This window comes from Calypte anna, chromosome 5, assembly GCF_003957555.1.
Source record: "Calypte anna isolate BGI_N300 chromosome 5, bCalAnn1_v1.p, whole genome shotgun sequence".
Lineage (NCBI taxonomy): Eukaryota > Metazoa > Chordata > Aves > Apodiformes > Trochilidae > Calypte > Calypte anna.
Genome location: NC_044250.1, coordinates 13,198,144 through 13,203,866, shown reverse-complemented (window position 1 = coordinate 13,203,866; position 5,723 = coordinate 13,198,144).

The following is a 5,723-nucleotide window of genomic DNA, read 5'->3' as shown; positions in this document are numbered from 1 at the left end:
GGGGGGCTGGAAGAACCACGAGTGGCTGCAGGCCTCCTCTGTGGCAGGTGGTGCAGGTAAGAGGTTTTGCCTGGTGGGTTCTTGGGAAGCCCAGAGGAGCTGCTTTCATACCTAAACATGTCTGTGTGCATGAGCAGTCATGGGATCCCTTCCTCAACTCAAGACATTTAATGCCAGCACTTGTCCTTAGCATCTGGAGAGCTGGCTGGTGCGGGGATTGAGCCTCATGCTCACTCCCAGCAGTGATTTAGGCAGAAGGGGCACTACTGCACTGGGATAATATTGGCATCCTTTTCTTACCTTGTCTTTAATTTTTGATGCAACTCTTCCTTTCATGAAAGAGGAAGCTGTTGTCTTTGAAGTGTCCAGGAGAGAACCTTCTGTATCAAAGAGCCATGCTCAAGAGTAATAGCTGGATTTTTATCATACAAAAATGACTACAGGGTTGTTGTTTTTTTAATTTTTTTTATCATTAATAATGCCCCATTCTAACACCAGTAAATCCAGTCTCAAGGGAGAGCATGCAGCCTTCAACTCCAGTGATTCCACACTCCCCTTGGTGATCAGCTTGACTTGGGCAAAGTGGTTCCAGAGCTGCTGATAGCAATGTCTGTGTTTCCAGGCAGATGTAGTGTAGAAAGCCAACTGTTTAGGCTTTCTAACTGCTACAGCTGGGTTCCTGGTCATCTGAAGGAAGGTGAGTACATCTTGTGCTCTGAGAAATGTAATCTTGTTTGAAATCTCTTTATAAAGTTAATGACTATAGGAGATCCAGGAGAACAAGACCTCATTAAACACTGTCTGTGTTCTCAAGCAACTTCCTGATTGCAGTCAGAGCATCCCTTGAGGTGCTACCCATCCCCAGAGGGGGGGAGAAGAGATTTTCCCTCTCTGGTGCAAGTAAGGCAAAAGTGATGAACTCAGGGTTGGTGTGGATGGCTTGCAATTAGATGCCAAGTGGAAAAGAATAATTTAGTTTAGTTTAAGGGGGAAATCAGTTTATTTGAATTCATTCTTTGAAGGAAACCATTTTGTGACTCTTTAGTTCCCTGTCTTCAGTTTGTGCTCTTATCAAATAAAATCTTTCTTGGGCTTGAGGAATTGACTTGCTTGCCTACAATTAATTTCAAAATGCCTACGAATCACTGGAGGATTTCTGAGACACACTCTAGAAATAATAATAATTATTGTTATTATGTCCTTTGGAGATTCTATAATTTCTCTCTGGCTTTTTTTACTTCCAAGGCAGCCTCTGGCCAGCCTTGCTTCCCTTCCCAGCAGAGTTATGTGCTAGTGTCTGAACCTCAGCAAAGCCCAAGATCTCCTTTTCTCTCCCACTTCTCTCTTAAAAAGAGACAGCCCTGGGTTTAAAAGTTGATTTCTAGCTTTGATTGTGTGCATGTGCTATATGAATGCCAAGCAGCCCCTAAAATGCATCCTTGTGATGTGCTCAGGAAGGCAGACACAAGCTGGGAGGTCTCTCTGCCTTCCTGTCCTTCAGAGAGCTTTAGTGGGGTTTGCTATGGGCATATTTTATTTATGAGCAAGTTCTAGGGTGAACATAGCCATAGTATGGGCAGTAGCTGAGGGACTGAATGGGCTGAGCCAGTGAGACTTAAATTTATTACATTTAAAGCTATTTTCTACTGTGGAGGGGAGGTATTCTCCCTAAGCATGGTGTAGGCTGCTAAAGGAAGAGGCTCCCAAGAGGTGGCATGAAAGCATCCTGCCTGCATGATGGGTGTAGCTTTGCTTCCTGGGGTAACCTCATCTCCCCTGCCTCCAACTCATCCTTTTGCAGGAACACAAATAGCAGCACCCCAAAGCTGAGGGTGAGGTTTCTTTCCCTGCTGGCTGGAGCTCAAGGAGCAGCTGGGACTGGGGTGCTGCTGTTGGAACTTTGGTGGCTGCACCGATGGAGCGAGAGGCAGAAAAGTGAATTTTGAGAAAGCATTAGTGTGGATTCAGCCTCTTCTCTGTGTTTAGTCTCCCAGGTTCACTCCATGCAGCTTTAACACATCAAATCCCTGAGCTCTTTTAGGACATCCATCTCACACTGGGCAGCATTGCCTTCCAGCTCAGAAGAAGGTTGAAGGTTTTCAACTCTGAAAAAAAAACCCAAAAAACAAAAAACCACAGACTGGCTCTGTTCCCTTTTTTTTAAATCAATCCCTTCCTTCTGGACAAGGTGACAAATCCTTCCATGCAGCTGGAGATGCTGGTATGTATTTTCACAGCCTAACAGAAGGCTGCGAGCTCCCACAAGGGTAGAGGAAGAGAGTACCTGGGCTTCCTGGGGTATTTCCAGCCTTGCCAGCCTGTTTTCATGCTCTGGCTGATAACCACAGATAAGAGAAGAAGCTGCAGACAGGAGCTGTGGTCACCTGTGGTTTTTCCCCTTGTGTTTGGGAGTTTTGCCCTTGCAAAAAGGACCAAGTGATAAAGCCTGGCAGGTGGGCAGGAGGCCTGGGCTTGCTGGAGAAAAACCTCCCTGCCATCCAGGCTGTGAGGATGGTTCCCTAGGGTGCCTCCAACCCTTCTGATCTTCCCCCTGGGATCATAGAATCATAGAATTGGCTGGGTTGGAAGGGACCTCAGATCATCAAGTCCAACCCTTGATCCACTACTGCTGCAGTTCCCAGCCCATGGCACTCAGTGCCACATCCAGGCTCTTTTTAAGTATCTCCAGACACGGAGAATCCACTACTTCCCTGGGCAGCCCATTCCAATGCCTGATCACCCTCTCCAGAAAGAAATTCTTTCTCATCTCCAACCTAAACCTCCCCTGGCACAACTTGAGACCCTGCCCTCTTGTCTTGCTGAGAGTTGCCTGGGAGCAGAGCCCAACCCCCCCCTGGCTCCAACCTCCTTTCAGGGAGTTGGAGAGAGTGATGAGGTCTCCCCTGAGCCTCCTCTCTTTAGGCTGAACACCCCCAGCTCCCTCAGCCTCTCCTCATAGGATCTGTGCTCGAGTCCCTTCACCAGCCCAGTTGCCTCCTTTGGACCTGCTCCAGGACCTCGATATCCTTCCTAAACTGGGGGGCCCAGAACTGGACACAGGACTCAAGCTGTGGCCTCACCAGGGCTGAGTACAGGGGCAATGAGTACAGGGATGGAGCTGGAGGCACATCCTGCTTCTCACCAGGGCTCCCTGCTGGGGCAGCCCTGTGCCAAGGACACAGAATGCAGAGGAAAATTTTTTCCTGGAGAAAGTTTTTTTTTTCCCTTTCAAATGTGCTTCCCCCTGAACTCGCTTCTGGCATGTGCTAAATGTGCCTCCCTCAGTCAGAGCCCAACCTCTTAATGCCCCAGGTCTGTTAATGCTCCTGCTACTGGTTTTCTTTTTAGGGATAGGGGATAACTCCTTTTGCTCCTTATTTTTTGATGTTGGAAATTCCCACGTGTTCTGCCCCAAAGAGAGATCTTGCAAGCCATACCATGATGTGTAAGATGGAGGAAAGAGAAACAGCAGAAAATGCCTCCACCCCTAAATCCAGTGCAGTACCAGATTAATTAATTAATTAACCTGTTGTTAATTGAGGGAGCAGGTAGGAAGGCAGAGTGCCAAGTGCTGGAGCATCTGAAGCTTTAGAAGACATGGGCAAATTATCCAGGAATAGGCATTCAGAATAAAAACAGGGGGGAAATACCTGATTAAGGATGGGTTCTTAAAGTTACTGGCTGGCTTTAGGAACTTGGTGAGGTTTTTATGGCTGGAGACAAAAGGAGATAGAGCACCTTTTGTGGAGAGGGAACTTCCAAGGGGTGCAGATGACGATTTGGTGACCTCTCGGGTGGCTCTGCAGCGAGGTGTGAGATGTTCCTGTGAGGATAGAGGAGTCTTCTGGGGAACTGAGAAAGGAAAACTCCTTGGAATCACCAAGGAAAGCCTTGGCAGAGGGTTTCCCCTGGCCTGTGGGGACCTCTAGTGTGAATTGTGGCTTTGCACAGGTCTCCAGTTTAGGAGGCTGGTTTAGGGCTGGGGAAGGAAACTGGGGGCTAGGGGGAAATGAGGGTGGGCTGCATGGTGTTTCTGAGGTCCCTTGCTGTGAAAAAAAATCTCTGTGTGCGCTCACCACAGCTGCTGCCTTGCTTCGAAGTCACTGTCACTCTTGGTCCAGCTTCTGTAGCTGGTTTTGCATGCAGGGATGGGTTTTTTTCACACCTTGCAACCCTTCCAGATTTAACCTGCAGCTCCACCTGTGGACCAGCCCTGCTGTCTTTATACCAGTCCCCTTGCTGGTCCTTCCCCTTGGAAATGTCACCACACCCCTGTCTGCCTGCCAGCACCAGAAGAAATAACCTCTCTGCATTTGGATGCAGTTCTAACTCTACCACAGGGGTTTTTTAAGGTGTTTTCCCCACTTGGCCCATGGTGGGGACCATGGGGACATGGTCACCTTGCAGCTCTACTCCTGGCCCTGGGTTTCTGCACTGCTGGGGGTGATTCCTGCTCCTCAGCTGCCTCCCCAGCCTGCTGCAATCCCTCTGTGGTCTTCCCCCACTGCTCTCCATCTCTTGGCCTCTCTCAGGTGGTTTCTAGGAGGGCGCTAAGGGAGGAAAAGCCTCTGTGTGCACCTGGAACATCAGTATCTGGGCACCAGGGCAGGGACCTATGAGCTATGGGGGACACCTGATTTTGGAAATGAGTGTGTCAGGCCTCACTGGCAGCTCAGAAGGCTGCAATCAGGATGTTTTGCAAGGAAGCTTGCAATAAATCAAGTTATGTAGTCAGAAAATCATTTCATACTTTTTCCTGTGCTCATGCCTTTGTGCAACTTGCTTTCTCTTTGCTCTTCAAAATTCATCTTCCTGTTTTTCACTCCCCTCATCCTTCCTCTTTCTCACTCACTGTAGCTATAGCTCTGGACTTGGGATGGTTTTGCCTCCCCCATCCTTTTATTTGCCACCTGGGGGAGTGTGACTGGTTTCCATTACTCTGTTTCACTGCTTTTCCACCCATCTCATCCTGAAACTGAGCATGATTAAGGCACATGGCCATCCAGCCTCCCTTTTGTCAGATGGGCCAGATTCTTCTTGAATCTCCTTTGAGATTTACTTTTGGGAAACAGGCATCCAACAAGGAGAGGTTTTTCAAGTCACCCGAGTCTTCTGTATCCCACTGGATCCCTGGCATCTTCAGTGTTAGAAGAGGGGAAAGGACAGAGCCAAAATGTCCATGGATGGTGAGGTTCTCTTGAGCAGGAGATCACATTTATATATTTCCATTTTCCTGAATAAAATACTACCAATGGGATTTTTTTTTTTTCCTGCTTTTCTGCAAATAAAAGTTTTAATAGAGTCTCAGCCAAAGGTTAGTGCCACATTGAGGTGGGGGAGGGGAGAGAATGGGGTGGAAAGACTCCTTTGCAGGTCTGTTTGGAGTTTTTGATGTCTTCTTTAAAAACCCCACATTTTTTGCAAAATAATGTTTTCTGAATTTTTAATTTATTTTTTTTTCAGGACTTTCCCTGGCCTCAATGAAAGGCTCTTTTCCTCTCTGCCTTTCCTCCTTTCCCAGCTGGCTGCGTCTTGGGGCAGAAGCCACCTGATGTCTCAGAGCCTGGGCAGGAGGTGGCTGCTCCCAGGAGGATTTAGGAACAGGGCTTTTAGGAGGAGGTGCAGCAGCACGTGGTGCAGCCTCCACTTCCCGAGAGGCCCTGCTGTGGTCATGCCTTCCTTTGGTGGAAACCCAGGCTTTATCAAGAGCAGGGGGGACCAGC